The sequence below is a fragment of the Microtus pennsylvanicus genome, chromosome 4 (genome assembly GCF_037038515.1).
Source record: "Microtus pennsylvanicus isolate mMicPen1 chromosome 4, mMicPen1.hap1, whole genome shotgun sequence".
In the NCBI taxonomy this organism is placed as follows: domain Eukaryota; kingdom Metazoa; phylum Chordata; class Mammalia; order Rodentia; family Cricetidae; genus Microtus; species Microtus pennsylvanicus.
The window spans coordinates 102879600-102905484 of NC_134582.1; positions in this window are offsets into that span (position 1 = coordinate 102879600).

Consider the following 25885-nt stretch of genomic DNA (forward strand, 5'->3'; position numbering starts at 1 on the left):
GAGCCCATTACAACAGGGAAGACATGACAACAAAAGCAAGAGGTACACCTGGTTGTCTGGTCACATATCATTCACACACAGGAAGCAGAAAGAGAACAAGATGCCTAGTCAAGCTGTAAAACCCCAAAAGTTGCCCACAGTGACACATTTCCTTTGGCAAAATTCCATGGTGAATCTGATAGAAGCAATATGACCTCAGAGATCACCTACTTTAGGGGATTGGATGTAAATCAGTTGACATATTGGAAGCAGGATTCAGTCACCAGCACCACATAATCTGGGCATTGTGAAACCTGCCTATCATTAACAAAATAGAGAAGTAGAGGCAAGTGGATCTATCAGAAGTTCAAGACTATCCTCAGCTGTATAGTAGACATATACACATACACGTGTAGACACACACACACACACTTTTTATTAAATGTGTTAGGGTGTTCAAATTTCTACTGATTCTTGATGAACTGATTAGTCTTTCAAGATTTTTCCTTTAAGAGACTACATACTACTTACTGATTGATAAAAGCTGTGATAGCTAATCTCAATTATCAGCTTGCTGAGATCTAGGATATTCTGAGAGTAAGGCCTCTTCCCGTGACTGTGACCAATTGTCTTGATTAGGTTAATTGAGGTAGAAGACTCACTCATTATCAGTGGTTTCAGTCCGTGGGACAGGACCCTGAGCTGTATATAAAAGGAGAGAATGAACTGCGCACAGCCGTCCATTGTTCTATGATTGTGATTGCACTGTGCCTGGCTTATCAAGCCCTCACTGCCCTCACTGCTCTCACTTCTCCATTGTGAGTGTTGAATGGGGAGGCAAAATAGGCCTTGTCTCCTCTAAGTGAATTTTGTTGGAACATTTTATCAAGACTACAAGAAAAAGTAATGAAGACAAAAGCAATGTTCATTATTTCAATTTGTGTAAAGCTGCTTCTGTAGTTTCTTCCCAGGGTAGAAGGAATGAAAAATGGATAATGAAAATATGTTACAGTTACATGATAGAATATTAATCAGTGGTAAAAATGAATAAAATACTGATGTACATTACAGGAGTAAATCTTGAGAATATATATATTCACCAGCAAATGCTACTTATTGTATTATTCCACTTATATGATGTACTCTAATATACAGAGACAGAAAGTAGATTATCAGTTGGCAAAGGTTGTGGGCGATCGATGGAATTGACTGCTAATAAATAAGGGATTGGGGGGGGGGTCCAGGGTGGGTAGTCTTGGTTAGAGGATAACTTGTTGATAGGTTTCTACCCTAATCTTTACTTCCAAAGTGAATTTGCCTATCAACCTGAACAGAGGGGCATACCATTCCTCTTTGGCCCCATGCAGTTAAAATCCTTGGAGAAACAGGCTTCCTAATTTACAGAAACTTTTTCTACAAATAAACCTTTCCAAGGCATTAATGAACAGTTCTTACTCACTGGGTACTCAGCGTATACCTTTTGTAAAGTTCTTTAAGGATTTGGTATTCAACGTGTAGTGCCAGGGTCACAGAGCCACCTCCTGGGACCACGTTGCAGATATGCATTCAGGGCCTAACTTGGGCCCAGTGAGTCTGACTTATGGAACCATTGTGATTCAGGATTAGGTTGCTCCTCTGCTTGGCACAGTGTGGAATGTATTACAGAATAGGAGACCTGATACAAATACCTAAATTCTGGTGCTGTCCAAAGAGAGTCATGCAAAATGGAGCAAGTCCTATGGAACACGTGAGCTTCATTTTCCACATCAGCCATTCTGCTCATTAGCACCTTCATCAGTTTTGTTCTGACCCTAAACGTCACTAGGGAAATGTGATATGGGCAACATTAGAGGTGGTAGATGGAAGAGCCGGGCATTTCCAATTGTAGGTCACAGACTTTGAAACTCTAGTGTCAAGGACGTTCGCAAAAGCACCTGAAAGGTGGCCAGAGCTCACGGAGACTTGCTGCCCTAGGATTTATTGGTCCATTAACTTCTGTGGATCTTCATGCATCTAGTGGCTAGCCAGAGGACCTATCTATTGAAAGTCAGGGAGGGAAAACAATGTCAGTCATAAAAGGCTTAATATTAAGGATCTAGAGTGACAAAGCCAGGCAAGGAAATACTGGCCACTTCTCATTGCTAAAGGAGTTTGAGGGATGCTCAATTCACTACTTTCTCCAGCTCTGGGGACTTCTATCCAGGCTCAAGGACAGAATGGAGATTTTGCTATCACCGTCAAAAGGCTCGGGAAACATTTTCAGAATGCACTGTGAAAAGAGAACTTCCTCTGGCTCTTTTTCTCTGGTCACACATCCTGACTAACATGAGTTTTATTTTTGGTAATCGTTTCTCTCTGTTGACAGAAATGGATTTGGCGACCCCAGGCAGCCTGCAGCAAGATCATGAGCCAAGACACACAGGCCCTTTGACTCCTCCTAGCTTCACATGGTTGTAGTTTCTGACTGTGAGCCTTGGCAGCTTTCATAATAATTATGGTTGTTATGGCAATTTATTGTTAAACTTTGGAAAACAAGTTCTTATAAAGATATATATTTCATGATAGGACAAGTGGTTAATTAATTTTCTGGGCAGAAGAGAAAATGGAAAATGAAGAGTAATGTTGTCTGAGGCATAGCCCTTTGTAATGCAGAAGCCCCTGACCTGATAGGTAACCTTTCCCCTGTCTGGCTCCCTGAGTTGTTTTTCAGGTTATTTGGACCCCATGATCCCATGAATGTGAAAAATACACCAACGTGACCCAAAATCTACTGGTGATTTTCCTCACCTGGTTTTAATTATAGTCACTGCAAAGCAAAACAAAAGTAATAGCCTGCATATGGGCTCATTTTATCATTTTTTCATCATTTACACTATTAATTTGCTTTGACATTCCAATTCATTAAACATGTCTGTGGACAGATAGCTAAGAAAGAAAAGGAACTTTCCTAGAACCCATTTGACTATTTCTGGCCTCTTTTTCTTGAGGACTTTGAGACCCTGTCACCATTTTCCAGATTTGTCCAGACCAGAAGCCTAGTGCATGTGCAGGTTCTGGAAAATTCCATGAGGGAGAGGCCATGGTGTCCTTTATCTTGCATTCCACAGCACTGTTTCAAGCTGCATGTTTCCAGCTTTGTACTTAACACTTGCCACTGCCTGGGGTGTGAAGAAGTTGCTTCTCTGACCAAACAGCGTCATCACTTCTTAGTCTCCTGTATTCATGTGGACAGGCACATCATTCTGGGCTCAGGAACATGAAAAGACATCAGAAGGGATGACAAGACGATGTGAAAACACGCCTCTACCATCTTCCAGATGCGAAAATAAGTAGCCAGATTCACAGCTCTTCTTCACATAGAACCTTGACTAAACCTAACTGGCCCGGAGCCCTGAAGTCAGATTCTCCTCTTTTACTCTGTGTCTGCACTAATTTCCTCATTTTTGAGAAGAAGCCACAATTACCTCTCATCATACACCACCTGACAATGACAGGATACAAGTTAGTTCATCTATCTAAAGACAAAACTACAGCAAATTTACTTGAATGAATCTATTTTTATTTACATTTGTGATTCTTAACATAAGCAACATTCACAGTATGAAACTGAGTGTGTATCTTGGTGAGTGGGCAGATAATACAGGCTGTCTACAGGTAGGACAGAGCAGAGGGAAGAACTTCCAAGGACTCAGACCATTTCAATATGGTTTTCAGAGGATTGTGGCAGAGGGAACTTTCTCTTTCTACGAGCTCAGGTAAATGAGGCCACTTCCAAGCAGTTGTCAAAGAGTCTTCTGCTTTATTAAAGTAGATGAAATAATAAATACATTTGAAAAAGGATTCCATTTCTGAGGTCAGTTTGATTTTGCTGCATTCCATGCGGATGACTCCAGTTTTGTCTAGTCTTCTGGGGATTAGTGCTGGAGGTTAATCCAAAGCCATGGTCTCCAGCTTTTGATGTGTGGTTCCAAGTTTAGAAATGATGAACAGAGTAGCCTGAAGAATGCCTTCCAGCTGCCAGCCAGGACTTGCTGTAAGAGAGCTCCTGCTGAAGTGCTGCTTGCACACAAGGAGTACGTCGAATCACCACAGCCCGTGTGAAGGAGAAATCTACTGAGGACTTGTGTACCTAGCTCTCTGCTCTTAACAGGGTTAACCTGGAACACCGTTGTGAACATCTTAACCATCGGTTCTTTGAGATCCTCTTGGGAGACTATTTTGCTTTGTCAACTTTCATACCCGCTAGGAAAAGAACCTTGAAATAAAGAAAACTTTAATTGGGTTGAAGATTTATGGAAGGGAGACAAAAAGTACTACCAGTTAGAACACAGCGTAATAAGTGTTAAAATACGAGCACATGTCTGTTAGATGCTACATTGAAATTCTGTTGAATTTTGGGAGCATTGTGCAAACTCGGGGCTTCTAGTAGCACACAATGTGTCCAGCTTTTGACAATACAACATGATGTTATCATATAAGAAGTTAATGCCTGAGAATAATGCAATTAAGTCACAAAAAGATTGCCAAAAATTCATTTTTGCTTCATGTTTTTTTTTTAATATTTACAGCTATTCAGTGGCCCACATGGCTGCAAGGTGGCAGCCTGGTAGAAAGAACTTCCTGCAGTGAGAGATGTTTTCTACTTGTATCTGGCTACTTGTTTATTGTGCACTAAAACTGTAGCCAGGATTGATGAAGAATTAAATATATTTTTCCATTTAATTGTGATAACTTATTTGTATTTAAATCGAAGTAACCACATAAGTGATGGCTTGTGTAATGGACAGGGCAGTTTTAGGATGTCAGGCACATGCTAGCATTCCATTTAATTTCTTGGAAGTCATAGAAGCCATCCTCAGCACCACGAATGCCATCCAGTGCATCCCCACTACTGTGTGCCTCTAAATAAAAGACCACAGTTCAGTGTCCCCAGAGTAAACTTCATGAACACTAGGTGAATAGGTTTCTGTATTGATCAGCCATGGGATCTTAAAAGTTTAAAGCCAAAGGTAGAACGATACTGCCTTGGACCCACTGTTGCCCACTCTCAATCACTTTGTATTTTTTCTTCTCTCTGTAGAACTAACTATTGATGGAATGTCCTTTCTTCTTCCCTACTGTGAATCAGTGAGATGGGATCTCCTGCCCCAGCCCAATTGACAAATCATGATGACTTGACCTAATGCTCTTGTCCATAAAAGCCTTGAAGGTGAGCAAGAAGGAACCATTTTCTTCATTGCTGCTGTGTTTCCTATGTCTGGATGTTAAACTTGGAACGGATGCAGTCCTGTGAACTACTGGAGGATTTGAGAAGAAACAATTGCCAGGGATATAGAATCGTTGGTATTGAGATACTAACCCTTAAAATATGCCTAACAGCTTCACATTTTGTTATGGGAGACACTAAGATGCATTAGTTTTAAATAGAAAAGAATTAGAATTTTTAAATACATGATACTTTGGTATGGCTTAGCTGAATCCTTGGCAAAGTTGTTCACGGATTGGTTTGCTTTCTTATGTGTTTGCTATTTGTTTTTAGTACTAAGGATCACCCCAGGACCCAGTACATACTGGGCCAGTGCTCTACCCCTGAGCTATCCAAACCTGCCAAACTGTAATGAGGGGACCCCTGTCAAGGTGAAGAAAGAATCCAGTTCCAAACTTACATGGTAATGTCAGTCTTTGTTTTGCCAGAAGTTGGCCACAGGGTGTCTTGACTCTTTCTTGTATGATTTTTTTTTCTATTATTAGCTGACCTTTGGTCATGTTTATCAATAGCCATCTCTCTGATACCATACACCACAGATTTTAGCATTTTATGAAATGTTACCAATGCATATCTTGTGTTTGTTGAGTTCTGTTAGGCAGACATGAGTCTCAATCCTGACCCTCCTCCAGGAGACAGAGTAACACAGGGCTTGATGATGGAGACCGCCTTAGACTTTGTTTCAAAATTTTATTCCAAAAGTAAGGAAATTTGCCAGAGAAATAAAGTGGCTTACCAAAGACAGCTGCTCGACGTAGGTAGCAGAAGGAGATGCCCCACAATCTTATTTCAAGACACAAGCCATGAGTCAAAATGTGGTCTTGTGAAGTTACAAAGATTATACTTTCTGCATTTGAGTTTACTAATTTCTAAGATGAACATCATAATATTGCCCTTTAAGGAATTCTTTTTGGAGAGTTGAGGGGGTCATATTTGTACATACCCGTGTGTTTTCTGTATATGATACTAGGTTAGTCAGCTTTTCTCAGCTTACCAAGAAAGCATCGACATGAGAAAGCAAGATTCGTCTTAGCTCAGAGTTCCAGAGTTCGGTCTGTTGTCATTTGCACCTGTTGTTTCATGGATTAGTGAAGCTAAGCTTGTAGAGGCTGAGCAGGTAGTGCCATGATGCTTGCTGTTCTTCAAGAGGAGGGCAGTAAATAGAGGGGGTATCAAGTGGCCAGAATCCCTTACACCTGTAAAGGTATAACCTGATAAACTGCTTTCCCCTGCCTAGCTTCTGTGCCGAGTTTCTGATGTCTCTAAGTAGTGCCACTGGCTGAACACCAAGCCTTAAACACATGAGGTTTTGGGGGACATGTAAAGTATAAAACATAATAATAGATGTTTTTCAAACACTTCTTTCTCTTTTTTTGAAAAACATTCTTGTATGTGCACATGCACATTTGTGTGTATGAGTGCAGAGGCACAGTGAAATGATCAGAAGAGAGTCTCAGTTACTGATGCTTTCTTACTGGCTTATTTGAGATAGGGTCATTTATTGTTAGCTGTTACAGAAGCCAATGAGCTGCAGGGGTTTCCTCTTATCTCAGCCTTTCACAATTGGAGCACAGTGATGACAGACATATGCTACGTGGTCTGGATTCACCTGGGTTCTGGGGATCTGAACGTGAGTGCTCAAACTTACACAGTAAGCACTTTTTCTATGAAGCCATTTCCCAGCCTGGTCTTGCTTTTCTTGATTCTCTATGTGATTACGTCATACTAATTAACTCTCTGTAATTTCCTTTGTTAAAACTAGAATATTTGGAAGCACAATTCTTAGTTAAGGGAGCCACCTTAGGGTTGGCAAGAGACTTGAACCTAGAGTGGCTCCCAGGAGCCCAAGGCGATGTCCCCAGTTAGTTCCTTGGGCAGCTAAGGATAGGGAACCTGAAATGACCCTAGCCTATAGCAATACTGACGAATATCTTGCATATCACCATAGAACCTTCATCTGGTGATGGATGGAGATAGAGACAGAGACCCACACTGGAGCACTGGACTGAGCTCCCAAGGTCCCAATGAGGAGCAGAAGGAGGGAGAACATGAGCAAGGAAGTCAAGACCACGAGGGGTGCACCCACCCACTGAGACAGTGGAGCTGATCTATTGGAAGCTCACCAAGGCCAGCTGGACTATGACTGAAAAAGCATGGGATAAAACCGGACTCTCTGAACATGGCGAGCAATGAGGGCTGATGAGAAACCAAGGACAATGGCACGGGGTTTTGATCCTACTTCATGTTCTGGCTTGGTGGGAGCCTAACCAGTTTGGATGTTCACCTTCCTAGACATGGACAGAGGGGGGAGGACCTTGGACTTTCCACAGGGCAGGGAACCCTGACTGCTCTTTGGACTGGAGAGGGAGGGAGAGAGGAGTGGGGGGAGGGGAAGGAGGTGGGAGGAGGGGGAGGGAAATGGGAGGCTGGGAGGAGGCTGAAACTTTTTTTTCCTTTTCTCAATAAAAAATAAAAATAAAAAAAAGAAAAAAAGAAAAAGAAAAAAACTAGAATATTTGGCTAAGATATAACATTTGGAATAGCAGCTGTCAAATAGAAAATTCTAATGAGGGAAACACATGTTTTCAGCTACCTCACAAGTAAAACTGTAGGTCCACAGTCAAGTGAAGGTCCTTTATTTCAAAGTTCTAAACAAACTGTGTCTTTGCTTTGGCCACAGTCCCTGAACTTAGAGTCAAAGAAATTTTACTGCAAAACTGAGCCCTGGGAATGTTCTCCCTTGCATTTTGGGGTTTGGTTTTTAAATTGGGGTCAAGTAGCTCCACTCATGGGCATTTCAAATGCCCACTCATGATTGGCATAAGTAGAATCCCAGATACGTGCTCTAAAGGGATACTGTGGGTTCAGTGGTTAATGACAAGTTTTGAGCTGCTGAGACGATGCTACTATGTTTGCAGTGAAATTCAACAATTTCTGTGAGTTCAAAATAAGTTCACTTCATAAAGTCTGCATGAAAATTTTCATTCCTTCTCTCTGACTCTTGCTGAATTGTTTCACAGTAGAAGGTCAACAGGGTCTTGTTTGTTCCCATTATACTATCAATCTCTTGTTCTCTGGAGACAAGAGCTTTGAGACAGCATTGGACTGTCATGTGTGATATTAAAGTAATGGCTTGTGAGAGGCTTTATTAGAGTTAAGATACAGAGTTTGTCCTTGTATTTACTAAGTAAAACTCCCACGGGAGAGATGTGAATTAACAAAGTTCCAATAAAACTCTTGAGTATTCCTCCTCTATTTTTGTTCTGGGGTACCATTCTGGACCTTTATTGCAAATTTAAATTAACTTAGCTAAACTACTTTTATAGTGTCTGTGTTGATGTGGGAAAAGTATCTATCAGCATTTCAGATTTCATTGGGTACCAGTCCAATCTGTGTTCTCAGTCTCTTATAAGTATTAATTTAATTAATATTCTCAAATTCTTTCTATATAGGACAAATAAGTTCTATAAAGTTTGATGTCGGCTGCCCTTCTGTATGCTATGAATATGTCTTATTACCATTGGTTAATAAAGAAACTGATTTGGCCAATAGCCAGGCAGAATAGAGTAAGGTAGGAAACCTAAGCAGAGAGACAGGGAGAAACAAGGCAGAGTCAGGGAGAGTCCAGCAGTCACCTGGAAAGCAAGACATGAGGTACCAAGCAGCTAGCCTTGTGGTAAATTGTAGGAAAATAGAAATGGGTTGATTTAAGTTGTAAGAGATAGTTAATAATAAACCTGAGCTAATAGGCCAAGTAATTTATAATTAATATTAAGCTTCAGAGTGGTTATTTGGGAATTGGCAGGTCGGAAAGAAACCTCCAGTAACATTTTTTATTTTTAGCAGAAACTGATTTTAAAAAATGAGCTATCATATGTCTCATTATTTTTAAGCATAAAATAATATTAATTTAGGCAAATCTGTTCTTTACTTTTCTATAGTTGTTGAAAAGAGTGTCTCCCTGCCTAACATCTTCTGTTCTGTGCCAAAGTTCAAGAGTCAAGACCCTCAAGAGACTTAGAGTTTACTATGGAAATGTTCTTTAGACTTCAAAGGGAAGATCATCTATTATTTTCTATTTCCCTTGTAATAACTTGCCCATAAGTCTTATTCACTTAAAATATCAAAATTGGAAATTAGATTTAATATTAATCATCAAGTTATAAATTTGATCATCATCATGTAAAAGGTTTAGTACATAGCAAAGAAAAAAGAAGTGCTTAACTTGGATTTACCTGGAACAATGTGTAAATAAGTATACAATGTTTCCTCAAAATGGTCTCTGACGGATGTATTTTAACTTGCTTTCATGAGCTTCCAGAGGGGGCTAACAATATATGGTACCAAAAGCTTTGTACCCCTTTGCAGCTGACTTTTGTTTGAGAGGGTCTTTTTTATGCTTTCTGCATTACACTTAACTATACCATCACCTAATTTTATTAGTTAAAAAAAATTAAAAAAAACAAAAAAATAAAATAAAAAAATAAAAAAGCCGGGTGGTGGTGGCGCACGCCTTTAATCCCAGCACTCGGGAGGCAGAGGCAGGCGGATCTCTGGGAGTTTGAGGCCTGCCTGGTCTACAAGAGCTAGTTCCAGGACAGGCACCAAAGCTACAGAGAAACCCTGTCTCGAAAAAGCAAAATAAAATAAAATAAAAATAATTTTATTAGTTGCTGCTTACTAAACAGAACTTTAACTCTGTTTTCTATGGAATAAAACACAAAAAATACATGTTTAACTATCCCTCAACTTTGATGAAGTATCTATGGAGAATGCACACAGATATGCATCATAATAAACCCATGAAAAATGGGAAATGTTGCTGAGTCAAAAGTACATTTAATGCATCTAACATACTGTAGAATCTCAGTTGGATCTTCTTGATATCAAGGGCCTCACTGGAATCTATGGCTGCCCAGACAGCCACCCTGCGGGAAGGTCAGGATTCAAACTCCTAAACACAGCTTAAACAGAATGCATATTCTGTTCACACAGACACATGTATGTTTGTGCTTATATGCATGCATATTTATATCACTGCACATGTAAAGACTCTTATGCCAAGCCATCTATAAGTCAGGAACTGCTTGTTCTTTTGATTCCAGAACAATTTCTAAATGTTATAATTCAAGTAATTGATTTTAATGGAAGAATTCCCAACTCCTTAATTATTGTCATGATCAGGACATGCACAAACACACACACACACACACACACACCACAGACTTGAGAGAGGAGAGAGGCAGAGAGACTATAATTATACACTATATCCAGCAGAACTTTTGAGTGAAGTATTAAATGAGTTTAAATCCGTGTGTGTGTGTGTGTGTCCCCACACAAGACCATATATGTCTGTGTTTATATGCATGTATATTCATATTGGTGCACATGTGTCTGTGTACATGTAGAAGCCAGAGTTCAAACTTAAGTTTTAAGTCTTGCATGGAAGATTCCCTCCTTTTATTTTGATACTGGGCTGCCTGGCCAGTGAACTCTGAGAATACACTTATCTAGTCCCCCCTGGTGCTGAGATTATAAGCAAGTGGCATTCTTGCCATGTTATGAAAGTTTAAGGAGTGAAACTAAAGTCACCTTGTGTTCTTGTTAGGTTGTGTCAACTTGATAGATGCTACAGTAATCTGGGAAGAGGAACCTCTGTTGAGAAAAAAAAAATGTCTCCATTGGATTGCCTGTAGGCAAGTATTTGGGTCATTTTCTTGATTAAGCCAGATCAATAATTGGTGTGGGAGATCCTAGCTCACTTGGAGTCGTGTCATCCCTGGGCAGGTGGTTCTGGGTAGCATACTAAACCTGCCAAGCCAGTGAGACAAGGATTTATCCCACCTGCATGTACTGGATTTTTGGAACCTCTTTGAAGGGATACCTTGCTCAGCCTAGATATTCTGGGCAGGGCCTTCGTCCTACCTCAAAGCAATGTGCTAGACTTTGCTGACTCCTCATGGGAGGTCTTATCCTCTCTGAAGAATGGATGGGGTGGGATGGGGGAAGGTAAAGGGATCAGCAGGAGGGGAGGGAATGGAAACTGAGTTTGGTATGTAAAATGAGAAACAAGTTTGTTTTTTATTTTTTTAAATAAGTAAATTAAAGACAAAAAAAAGAAGGAAAAAAGAAACAGGCTAAGCAAGACCAGTAAGCAGCATCTCTGCATAAACTTTTAGCTTGCTCTCTAAGCTGTCTCGACTTCTTGCCCTGACTTCTCTTCATGAGGAACTGTGAGCTATAAAATGAAATTAATTCCCCCCTCCACGACATTTCATTGGTCACAATATTTTATCACAACAATATAAAACAAACTAAAACATCAGGCTTGCTTGAAAAGCTCTTTACCCACTGAACCATCTCTTCAGACCATTATGACAGATATTTTAAATCTAAGCAATAGGTTTGGTCTGATCTCTGGCTTTTTCATCATAATATACTCTTAACTTCTACCTGATTTAACTTGAAAAAAATCTTCACATAATCTAGAGGCCATATGAAAACTAAGTTCAGGGTTAGGAATTCATTCAAGGATTCAAATATGACTTTGAAAAGAGCTATTATACTCTGGATCTTCAGAATATTGTAGATCATAATTTGAGAAGTTGTTTTGCTTCCCTTACTGGGGGATGGTTTGGGAAGAGTACAATGGATTTACTTAGAAGCTTTTATCTCTCCCCTAGGCATAGATTCAGAAACTTATAAATACATGAATCTTTATATGACATCCTCATGGCCAATCAACAGCTGACATTTCACTAAACAGATAGGTTCATAAGTAGCTTGGGTGTTAACATATGGTGACATTTCCAAATAATTGTCCCCAGAGTAGCAGTGGAGTTTCTCTTTTAGGTTTTAATTTAACAATATGAAGCAAATCTCACCTTGATGTCCATTTCTTATAGTATCTGAAAGAAGTCCCAGAATAGTTTGAGCCACATAATAACTAAAGGAAAATAATTTGTTTTCTTAGGTAAACACAAAAATGTGTTATCTTTTTAATGGCTTATATATTACAGGAGTGATTGATGTTTTCCTAAGTGTTCGATTTTATTTATATCTCAGATACAGAGATGAAATTCATATATACCAACAGAAATAAGGACTATAATATTCATGATAAAAAAAAGTCTTTGGAAAGGGGATTTAGAAAGTCACCAGTCTGTCCTAACAACTAATAATAGGTTTAAAGAAAGTAAAAAGTCAAGGTCTATCTGTGTATGCTTATGCATTTGTTTACTTATGTATTTGTTTTTGAAACATGAAATCACTCTGTGATCCAGGCTACTTTAGAACTGGGCATAGCCTAGACTACTCTCTAATTTATGGTTGTCCTCTTGTATCAGCCTCCCTGAATACTGGAACTACAGTTATGTGGCACAATATGCGGCTATGAAACCTTTTAAGATCTGAAAGAGACGGGTGTTTATGAAGGGTATGTAGAAACTAGAACACCTGGTCTCAAAGTTCAGTCATATTGTAGAGTTTTATTTCCTTTGGAGCACCTAAACATAGTTTCTCATGGCTATAAGGATTCCACAGAATAATCTGTTGGGACTTAAAATACAGATCTCTAGAAAGCAGACAACTTACAAAAGAAAGACAAAACATACAAGAGAAATGTAATTATCAATGAAAGAGCAAGTAGACAAAGATGTAAGTGAATAAAAACAGATTTAAAAAGGTTAGGAAGCAAGAAATGCAAATGGAATATGCTGTCACTTCCCAGAGCTTTAAATTTATTTATTTATTTATTATTTATTTATTTATTTATTTATTTTTAATTTATTTATTTATTAAAGATTTCTGTCTCTTCCCCGCCACCGCCTCCCATTTCCCTCCCCCTCCCCCAATCAAGTCCCCCTCCCTCCTCGGCCCAAAGAGCAATCAGGGTTTCCTGCCCTGTGGGAAGTCCAAGGAACCCCCACCTCCATTCAGGTCTAGTAAGGTGAGCATCCAAACTGCCTAGGCTCCTACAAAGCCAGTACGTGCAGTAGGATCAGAAACCCATTGCCATTGTTCTTGAGTTCTCAGTAGTCCTCATTGTCCGCTATGTTCAGAGAGTCCGGTTTTATCCCAGGCTTTTTGAGACCCAGGCCAGCTGGCCTTGGTGAGTTCCCAATAAAACATCCCCATTGTCTCAGTGTGTGGGTGCACCCCTTGCGGTCCTGAGTTCCTTGCTCGTGCTCTCTCTCCTTCTGCTCCTGATTTGGGCCTTGATATTTCTGTCCGGTGCTCCAATGTAGGTCTCTGTAGGCAGAACCTGGAAACAACCTAGATGCCCTTCAATGGAAGAATGGATGAAGAAAGTATGGAATATATACATATTAGAGTACTACTCAGCAGTAAAAAAAAAGGGCTTCTTGAATTTTGCATGCAAATGGATGGAAATAGAAAACACTATCCTGAGTGAGGTAAGCCAGACCCAAAAAGAGGAGCATGGGATATACTCACTCATATTTGGTTTCTAGCCATAAACAAAGGACATTGAGGCTTTAATTAGTGATCCTAGAGAAGCTAAATAAGGAGAACCCCCCAAAAAACATATAGGCATCCTCCTGAATATTAACCTTCATCAGGCAACGAAAGGAGACAGAGACAGAGGCCTACATTGGAGCACCGGACAGAAATTTATTTATTTTTTAGAAGTCTCAAAGGCCAAAGCAATTGTGTCAGGATGCTCAGACAAATAATTTCAAAATGTTCTAGTAAAAACCACAGCACCTGAACCAGTCACAAAATACTGAAAGATTACAGTCCTTCTGTTAATAAGTAAAATAGGGCAAACACATGTCAATTGAATATTCCACCAGCCATCAACATAAATTCAAATGTGTAAAGGCTCTCTCTCCCCTGAAGCTCATACTGCCCCAGAATGCTTACCACTCATTATCTTCTCATAATTTTCTGCTCCCTTAATGTCCATGTGTAAATCTGTATGAGAACCCTTTCCTAAAGAACTCTGACTTTGTTTCGTGAAAAAGGACAATTATTTTTTCATTTGATTTTAATTCACCTATCTTTGTGCTACATTTTCCATTAAATTAATAACTCTAAGTATGTCGGTTAACTATGTTAATTTTAGTTCTAGTAGTTAAACAATAAAGTTACTGATAAAGAGTGCAGAATTGATCAACAGATTTATTAGAATTCTGGCCTTAAGATCATTCTTTCTTTAAGAAGCAGCAGTAATATGACTCCTAATGACATTCTTCACTACTCATAGATCAGTGTTTTGCTCAGCCATTATCAGAGAACCTTCCTCTGACATCTTATGGGAACAAGTACAGAGATCCACAGTCAGACAATATGTGAAGATTGGGAGACCTTGGAGTATGCAGTCTTAAATGAGAGGTCTCCAACAAATCCTTCCCCTTCCTACATAGCAAACTCTGAAAAAGACGAAAGAGAAAGAATGTAAGAGCCAGAAGAGATGGAGAAAATCAGGAAACAAGGCCTTCTAAGTCAACTGAATTGGCACACAATGAACTCACAGAGACTAAGGTAGCATGCGTAGGGTCCTCACTGTTCTGTAATGGACCCTAGAGCTGAAAGGACAAGTGGACACATGCCAACATTCATAACCCAGAAGCTATCTCCAATTAATAAACACTTATAAATGGAAATTTAGCTTTTCCAATAGAGTCTTATTAGGAAACAAATTGTTCTTAAGGGCAGGCTAGCATTCTAGTGAAGAAATAGCCAATAGAAATATACTCAAAGGTATCCTTGAGTGTTCCTAGTCTTATAATGTCAAATCAGACTTTTGTTTTTTCTTTTTTTTTCCTTTTTTTGGTATTGTTGTTGTTCTGTTGGTTGGTTTTGATTTTTATTTTGATCTTATATTTACTTTTTATTTTATTTATATATATTTTTACTTTTCAGGCCCTTTAGATACATATTATGCCTACCAATTTCATATTTTTCATGGGATACCTGAGTGTGTGAGTAAGTGGGTCTCTGTGTATATATCTGCTTCTTGTGCCTTTTCTTTGGATCTTTTCCCTTTGCTTGTTTGTTTTTTTTGTAGTCCAATGTGTTAGGTTTTGTTTCATATGATTTTGTCGCATTTTACTTACCCCCAGTTTGTTTTCTAGTGAGAGACAGAAGGGCAGTGGATCCAGATGGGAAGGGAAACAGAAAGAAAGTGGGAAAAGTAGAGGGAGGGCGATAGATAATCAGGAGATAGTATGTGAGAAAAAGACCCATTTTCAGTAAAAGAAATACAAAAATAAATAGATAAATAAATAAATAGATAAATAAGGAAATAAATAATTTCTCAATCTAAAACAATATTCGCTACTCTCCCCCTTGAGACTATCCTGTGGAGATTTTCCTAATGAAGTAATTAACCTATGGTCACTTCAAATTAATTTCTCCACTAAAATATACTGTTAGAGAGAGATTGATTAGGTTTAAAGAATATATTTTGAATTGTCTAATAGCCGGGCAGTTTTACAGCATACAGATTGAGAAAATTGTCCTTGCACATAAAATAGAATGTTTATGGTACATGTTAGACAAGTTATGTTGACAAAACATATACCCATAATCAATTAATTGAACTTGTGTGTGGAATCTTTGCATTAGATTATAAAGAAAAGGATTAATTTCTGCTAGCCACTGCTAAAGTTTCAGGATGAGTCTGAAAAAGATACAGTGTTCTCTGACAAACTATCCTCCCCTGCTTACCTGCTTCATAATTATTGAAATTCAGCCCTTTCTTTTGAAGCACAACTGAAAGTTTAGTCTTAAATATCTTAAATATTCTTAATTAGGTAAGATATTAAATATTTAAAATAAGCTTAAATATTATTCACATGCTACTTCTTTTCAATTTTCATCCACAGTACTGAAATGGCTCAGAAAATAGGCTTTCCACTATAGAATTAAATCTACTTTATTTAACACCCAAAGGAGACTCCTTTGCGATTTTACATTTACATAGCCAAAAAAAAAACGAATTCCAAAATATACTCTTTACTTTGACACTATGGGGACCTAATGAATAAAACCCTGCAAGATAGCACTTTGTAGATTTAACTATAAGTTTCTCCATGAAGAAAAGACAAGGAATTCATGAAAATAGATGTTTCAACATCCACATGGCAGCTGAGAATGAAATTTTACTGACAGTCTAGTTTTAAGCTCTTTCTGGATGCATGGATGAATTTGTAAAATTTAAGGATTTATAGAAAAATACAGTGTCCATATAAATCCTCTAATACTGGTGGACAAGCAATGGATAAAACACAAGGTAAAGGAGGGAGAAAGCAGTATCTGTTTCCTTCTCTGTAGAACCAGTCACAATGAAATAATTCTTTTTTTTTTTAAATGACATTCTTATTTATTTATTTATTTATTTATTTATTTATTTATTTATTTATTGTTTTTCCGAGACAGGGTTTCTCTGTAGCTTTGGTGCCCGTCCTGGAACTAGCTCTTGTAGACCAGGCTGGCCTAGAACTCCCAGAGATCCGCCTGCCTCTGCCTCCGAGTGCTGGGATTAAAGGCGTGCACCACCACCGCCCAGCTTAAGTAACATTTTTTTTCCTTTTTTTAAATTTATTTATTTATTAAAGATTTCTGTCTCTTCCCCGCCACCGCCTCCCATTTCCCTCCCCCTCGGGAACTCACCAAGGCCAGCTGGCCTGGGTCTGAAAAAGCGAGGGATAAAACTGGACTCGCTGAACATAGTGGACAATGAGGACTACTGAGAACTCAAGAACAATGGCAATGGATTTTTGATCCTACTGCACGTACTGGCTTTGTGGGAGCCTAGGCAGTTTGGATGCTCACCTTACTAGACCTGGATGGAGGTGGATGGTCCTTGGACATCCCACAGGGCAGGGAACCCTGATTGCTCTTTGGGCTAAAATAATTTTTTTATGGTGGTTAATTTCTACTGCTCAAGTGACAGGAGAACAGGAAATCAGGCAGTAGTCATGAATGACTTCCATCAGTATTGAAATTTCATTACAGGGAAGATCAATATGGCCATAGATGATTAAATCTTCAACTATTACCATGTTTCAAGGAACAGAATCTTTGCAGCTGATATTTAAAAAAATTGGAAACTTATAAATAAATAATGGAACAAAAGCAAAGATGAGACAAGACTGACTCTATAACAGTTGAATGGATGAGCTCACGTGATAGTATTTACTCTAGTATCTGTCCTATCTTAGTGAGTCCAAAGTTTTATACTTAAAACATTTTGCATCATAACTTGTATTACCAGCTAAAAATATCCTTTTAGACTATAAAACATTTTCTTAAATAGACAGCTTAAGCTTTTGTTTATTTCAACATTATGAACTTTGCATCTCTTTTGTAAGCTTCTTTTCTGGATTGTGCAACAAAGAAAGTGGTAAAAAAAAAAAAGTTCTCTTGTCTTCAATCTCACCCGAGACCTGAGAAGAAAAAAAAAATATGAACTGAGTAAACAGGAAATGCAGAGCAAGGAACTTCCAAAACTATAGAAATGATAGCGACAGCTAGGTCTCTGGACAATCCCCTATGGTTCCTCTTCAATGTTGGGGCATACATCTTTGGCCTATAGGCCTAGAATATGTGGCAGACTTTTCTGTGATGCAGAAATTTTAAAGCACTAGCCACCTTGTTTTGGCAAAATTCAGCCGTCAACTTCCTTTATGTCCTGCTTGTACAGTGTGGATATTATACTATCAGCCACTGAGGCAAGGGCAGTTTCTTGCCCAATGGTTAGCTTTGCCATATTGAAGGCAAACATAATATAGGCTTTCTTCAATGTCCATCATCTCCATGGAGTAAATTGGTTCTGATAGGAACAGATGTGTCTTTCTGTCATGAAAAGCCCTATGCTATTAAAATATTTTAAATGCCATATACTGTAGATCAGAAGAGTTTGAATGCCATCTATTTATTCAAAACATATCTGTTTAACCTTGAAGACATACTTACTATAACTCCAAGTGTGATTGTTTATAGATGAAAACTATAATATAACTACTAACCTCCGTTTATTATCATAAATAGTTTATAATAATAACTTTCAAGACATAGAGCTCTACATTACATTTTTAAATGAACTTCATTGGTACATTATCTTAAAAAAAGAGAAGAAACATACGCAAAGCATGTTAGAATGAAAATAACCTTAAATTTGTATCAATATACAAAAATCCACACCAATGTAAAATAGTTGAGACGAGTAGTTACTTTTTAGTTTAAAAGTAGATTCAATAATCTACCCTTTTATCCTATCATTCCTATATCGCCCTTTTCGCTAGATAGAAAGATGGACAGAGGAAAGGAAAAGAGAAAAGAAATCCCTTATTCTAACCTCATTTGTTTAGTTTTTTTCCTTGATTATGATTAATAACAACTTCCAACCAATTTCTCTAAAGTACAACAAATATCCATATCCCACAAAATGGCCCAAATCACCCACTCTACATCTTGGGGAGTACCCATTATGGGGTTAGGGATAAATTTAGTGCTAGAGAAACTCCCAGGAACCCACAAGGATGGCACAGCTAAGACTCCTAGAAATAGTGGAGAGGGTGCCCAAACTGGCCTTCCCCTGCAATCTGATGTGTGACTGCCCTAATTGTACCACAGAGCTTTCATCCAGCATATGATGAAAGTAGATGCAGAAATCCACAGCCAGGCACTGGGATGAATTTCAGTAGTTCAGTTGAAGAGTGGGAGTAGGGATTATATGAGGAAGGGCTGAGGGTCAAGGTCAAGATGGGGAAACCTACAGAGACAGTTAACCTGAGCCTCCGGGAACTCACGTACTCTGGACAGATAACTAGGGAGTCAGTTGGCTTGAGACCATCCTAGGCCCTCTGCATCTGTGTGACAGTTGTGTAGCCTTTTCTTTTGTGGAACCCCTATCTTTGGAAGTAGGACCTGCCCCTAATGTAATCTATTCCCTATTGTGGGATGCCTTGTTTAGTCTTTATGCAGGGGGTAGAGGGTTGGTCCTGCCTCAGATTAATATGGCATGATTTGTTAATTCCCAAAGGAGCCTTTACCCCATCCAAACTGAGATGGAGGAGGAGTGAATGGGAGGGGGTCAGGTAGAAGGGTGATCAGGGGAAGGAACATAAGGAGATGAAGGGAGGAAAACTGTGGTTGATATGTAAAATAAAATGAAAAGATTAAAAAATAAAATAAACAGGCTACTACATGATAATAATAAAATAAAAGATAAGACAAAAGCTAACATTGAACATAGAAGTAGGACAAAAGAAATGGAAAAGAGCCCAAGAAAGGCACAAGAAACAGTAATAGACCCAGAGACCTACTTGTTCATACATCAGCAATCTTGTAAAAAAAAAAAAACAAATAAACTGTAGGATTAAAAGGAAGAGAAATATAAATGGAATAAAATTTAGAAATAAGGCCCTGACTCAACACTATGTTTACAAGGTCCCCTAATTGATGGAATTTTTGACACAGCATCTTAAAATGATTGAGAGAATAATACTGCTTCAAAGAAAGGCTCCTCATGCAAAATGGAGTTCTTACTCATCTATGCACCTTCTGAACTCAGTGAACCTCCAGTGAACCAGGAGTAAGTAGATCTGACAAGGAGCCTCATAAAATCAATTTGAGAAAGCCTTGTTAGATGCCCAGGCTGTCTTGATGTTGTATCTATTCAAGCAAGATAATGTATTGAAGTAGGAGCACTCACTCAACCTAGTTTTTTTCTTCTGTTACGACATACAAGTTGAATAATATTTACTCATCACATTCTTTAAATGAATTCTCTGTTTCTACTGAAATCCTCACACTTTAATTATTCAGTAATATATATATACATATTCATGATAATTAATATATTATTTGGCTGTTCTCATTGTTATAGATTATATTACATTGTTTTCAAAATTTGGTTATTTTCCATGAACAATTAATTACACTGAGCACATCTCACAGCTAAAGACTGTATGCACTATGGTGTACTTCTGAAATCAAAATACAACAAAAGCAAACCTTTTAGCTCTCAATCTTATATCCATACAGAACCAATGCTGTTTTGAGGCAGTATGATGCCATGGTTATCTTTCTATAAAGCAGGTAGATGTTTTATTTTTTTGGTGTGAAAGCTGCAATAATTTGAATGAGTCTTTACTGAGTTCCATCTTCTCACAAGAATGAATCTCAAATTTCTGATTATTATCTAAATTTTTCATTGTTATAAACTAAATGAGGGGGCAAAGACAGATACAGGAAGAAACAGAAAGATGACGACAATAGATGATAGATGGATAGATAGATAGATAGATAGATAGATAGATAGATAGATAGATAGATGAAGTACTTACTCCTCTATGCACCTTCTGAACTGAATGAACCTCCAATGAACCAGGAATAACTAGACCTGACAAGGAGCCTCATAAAATCAAGTTGAGAAAGCCTTGTTAGATGCCCGGGCTGTTCTGGTTGAGTGCTACCACATGCAAGAAACATGGCTTATATATGCTGTGTTATTCTCCACCTTCCACCTTGTTTGAGGTAATGTGTCTTTGTTGTTTGCCACTGCATTACGACTGTAATCCACTGGCTGCAGCGATTATCTTGTCTGTCTGCATCTCCCATCGTCCTGCAGGAACACTCGGATTACAAATGCACACTGCCTCACTTAGCTTTGTATGGCTTCTGGGGACTCCAATGCAAATCCTCAACTTGTGTATCAGACACCAATACTACTGAGCCATGTCTCCTGCCACAGAACTTTTTTAGAATTCTTGTATTTAAAATGTGTGCTATTTTATCATGTCAGTCATACTTTGCTTAGTTCAGATTTCCCAAGATATTTTTGACTATACATATGCTATACCTGGCCGGGCGATGGTGGCGCACGCCTTTAATCCCAGCACTCGGGAGGCAGAGGCAGGCGGATCTCTGTGAGTTCGAGACCAGCCTGGTCTACAGAGCTAGTTCCAGGACAGGCTCCAAAGCCACAGAGAAACCCTGTCTCGAAAAAACCAAAAAAAAAAAAAAAAAATATGCTATACCTGTAATAATTGTCTTATTTAGGTATGACTTTATTTTAAGCTGCTTCAGCTTCATCCTGAGAAGTTGATGGATATAATAATTGAGCTATTATTTTATAAAAATATTTTACTATGAATTATATAAGTAGTTTTTTTTTTAAATAAAACGCCTTGTTTACATGATAGGTATTATAATGACTTCTGTCTCTGGACTCTTACTTTCTTTTTCCTGAGGTAACATAGTCAGTCAAAGACACGAAAACACTGAATATTTAATGCAAACTTTTGCACATGAGTGCTTTGAATCAGAATTGATTACCTGAGAAAATACTATCATTTTTAAACCCAATGTATATAAAACAGACTGAGCCTTATAGAGATTGGGTTATTTAACTAAGCCACATAAACAAAAACAAAATTAAAATCCAGCATTTCTGTTTCCAAATTCAGGACCCTTTTTCATTCATAACAATGCAGAGGCCCTCTGTGGCTAGACCTCATTGAATTTCTCAAAACCATGAAACTAAACCTACTACCCGTCAAAGAGAGGAGGAGTGTCTGATGAATAGCTGAATTATTTCCCTTGGTCATTTGCATCTTAGAGAGTAATTTTAACTTTAACATTTAAATTCTGGAATAACCTAGTTGAATCTGATCTTTCCAAAGAAAAGACAAATATGTATGCTTAATGGTCACTGTTAATCTCCTAATCAAAGGTGGTAACAACAGATCGTGGGATTGCCAATGTTATGAACCTATGAAGGGTCTTAACATGAGATCTTGGAAAGTTGGAAAGAGATCACTTTGTCTCAACAACTACTTACGTTATGAATTCAAATGTAATAGGGTGTGTTGTTGAGGTAAAGAAAACAGTTTCACTTTTGCTCTTTCAGAAAAAAAATATTAGCATTCTAATTGGAAATCATTATCTGTAAAAAATGCAAAACCACTTTTGTGAACTCATTTCTGACACCCAGGTTTTCCTCTTAGGTTACAGTCTCTAATTCAATGGATTCCCCCCTCCCCCAGAAGTCCTTTAAACTCAGCTTTTATTATACATACAATGCAGTTCAGTAAAATTTCAAGCTTAAAACAACACAGTAAAGCTTGCAATAATATTGCAAAATTTCCTCTCCCCACAAATCCCATTTGCTCTATATAACCACCTAAGTATTTTGTTTTTCTTATAAAATATGCTCTTGACTATGAGATCATATAGCTAAGGCTAAGTATAAATTAACTGTGAGCTACAAACCAAGATCTACCTATGTATTATTTGAAACATCAGAATATTTCGTTGTCCTTTGTACTTGTCTTTTAGTATCTATTCATTTCTGGTGGCAGATGGACAGGATCCTCACATGATTCTAGTTGGCCTTTATTCCTGATCCTCAGCTTAAGAGGGTAAAATGGACTATCTGGTTTTCCAGGTTTTAAGAAAGGAAACAGGGTGAAGACCTAGCAAAAAACCTCCCAAGTGTCATATTGCAATTATTTTATTTCTCATCTAGATTAAGAAGGCCAATGGGCATTTGAAAGTTTTGGAATGGGAAAGCAATCTGGGTGCTCCTGGCTTTATTGATTTAACCTATATAGGAGGTGTGAGGACAGGAAGGTAAAAAGGTGAAAACCCTTTCTTGCCGTTAGTAACTTACAGCACCTTAAGCGAGAAATTTATTTCTGGTATATTATATATTCTCACTGGATTACAACGTTGGCAAAAGGTTCATATAAAGGGAGGCGGAGAACTAATGAGATGCCAAATGTTGAGTACACTTTTCACGACACAATTTTCAATCTTGTTTTGTGCACCCATGTACGCAGGCATAACCATCGACTATGTGGTCTATTTTAGAAATCCAAGAAAAAGTAAGGGGTTTCCTTTTAGGGAATACACATCCTTCTTTAACAAAAGTTAAAGATTCTTGGAACAATTGTTCTGCAATAATTTTCTTGGTATTTGGTATTTAAATTTACAAATCTACATGCAAGTAAAGTTTACCATCACTTACCATTTTGAGGCTTCCATATTACCCCCTCCCCCTCTTCCCTACTGCACGCTGGAGTCTCAAGCTGTTTTACAAAAATGACAATGGGTATAAATAGTAATCTAATTATAGTTAGAAGAGATTTACAGCTCCAATTATGACTGCTGTAAAATTTCAAAGGGACTGACATAAGCAATCAACACATCCCATATAAGAATCCATCTTGCTATTATAAAAGCTACCTGCCAATTGTTCGTCAGTTGAATGCCATGCAACACTGAACACATTATCTCTGGGATTAGTGATACCGACAGTTTTGTCATGTTTAATGTATGTAGACAGCATAGCGCAAAGGCATGCAGCCTAGGAATTACTCAATTAGAACTGCCACGTTTCCAATATATGCATATTTCAAGTATGTTATCTCTTTCTTTCTCTTCATGAATTTTCTATTTGAGCTCAATCAGTGATGTGTGCATAGAATTTTACTATGATAAATATGCTTTTGAAGGTACCCATCTATATGCAATCACTTCATCAGTCAGACAAATTGTATATTTATTTTTTATATTAAATAATACTTATTACACATTTGCTGTATGGAGACCTAATTTTTTCCTAATACTTCAGTTGATAATAGCAATTATCTTATATTGTGAATAATATTAAATGAATTAACTTGAACCATTTATGGAATGGAACAGATATTACAGATATTTCATGGTGAAGCAGACATGTATAGCTTTTAATGTTTTCATAGATAGAGGGTTTATTCAATCTATATATCACACATACCTTCCTTAACCTCCCATTGAAGTGTACATTTATCTCACTTTTGCAACCTCCAACTTAACTTAGATTTCCTGAGCCCACAAAAGGATATCTTTAATTCATCTAGCACAGTTATCTTATACTCTGAGGTATAGACTTTGTATGACTCCATGACAACCTCACACAGCCACTCATGTTTCCTACGTCATGTTCTCCACCTCCTAGGTAGGACAAATTGTCAGGGATCCTCTGATCCTCTGCAGCTTTGCCAGAGATAGGATCTGCTCTGATGAGAAGGAAGCGATTGGTACCATGCAGTCCTGAGTCCAGACCCAAAGATGATAACTTCCTACCATGTTTCTTATGTAAATAACCATAGTTGTAGCACCAAACATTTTTAAAGCTCTCTAGGAACTATACCTTCAGTCTAAAATCATACCTTGTTTCAGAATTGAGGTTCCGACATGGTGAACTAGTGAGGACCCATGATTTCGAACAGGAGTAAAATGGTTCCCAATCATTGGCTAATTGCTAGTGGGCTAAGTACCTCCCGTGACCCACTGGTGTTCACTTCTTCCAGCTGTCTCTACTTAGTATTATCTGCTTTGTTCATTCTTTACCAAACACTGAGTGGACCCCTGGAGTATTCAGAAATGTCTGTAATTTGCTCTTACTTTGGCCTGGTGAGCTTATGCGGACAGAATATCTTAATGCTGGTATTCCATATCATTACTCCCCAGTTTCAATTGCTGCTTGTCTTTCATCTACATAAATGAGACGTACCACATTTTAGGATACATAATGGAGTTTGTACCCATTTACTGGTTAATTTTTCGCCTTTACTTCTTCATTAGCTCACTCTCATGGAGGACATACCCACCAATAATGCATTGACAGTGCCATTTCTACGTATTCTTATGTGAGTACGTTTTTAAATCACAGAGCTAATGACACTTTTTGTCTATGTAAAAGAACAGAGGCACAAATCTCACTATTTCAGGAATCTAAAGCCAGAGTTTCCCAGTAATACTGCAATTTAACCAGACTGCAAGTCAAGGCAGTTGTTCACATCTATGGTTTGGTGACATTCAAAAACCATAATAAGAGCAAGCCAATTATACCCATGCATCACGAATAGTTTCTTTCTTAAATGAACTGATCCCAAAGGATGGCAGAAATTATTTGCTTATGTATTCTACTAGCATCTGTTTTGTCAGAACATAATAAATTCTACATGAATCCTGTTTTATAAATGCTATGTTGTGCTTTAAATAAAGCCCAATATGTCATTCTGTCAGAGATTAGCAATGGTGAACTGTTTGGTTGATTGATTCATTATTCTGAATTTGTAACTGAAAAACTATTGCCAAATTTGTGATAAAAAATTTCCTTTAAAATGAATTATTTAAATAGCTTATGCTAAAATAATAATAAAGGCATTTTTATTTTTTTGCATGTTAAAACTGTTCCCAAGTCCTTGACATCTCTTCTGCAGAGTACTGATTATTCCCTACAGTGTTAATGATGGATTTGATGGCTTTATAAATGATGCTCGGTTATAATTAATGTAGAAGCTTTGGGAAAGAGAGAGCAGCTTGTTGAATGGTACCTGGTATCTTCCAAGAAATTCTGACCTAACTTTGCTTCTCCTCAAATTTCTGGTTTCCTAACTCATGCATATTTCTTCTTAATTTTTAGAATGTAAAATGCCCTTACTGAATTAAGAACACATGGTTTGATTAAACCCAATAATTGTGCTTACTGTGTAACAGACTAAACTCAAAGATTACATCTGAATGACTCCATCTCACCTGAGACAGAATTAAGCTTGGATTACCATCAAATATTTGACCTTTGACAGTTTGGCAGCAAATATTTAACTTTTTTTGCTT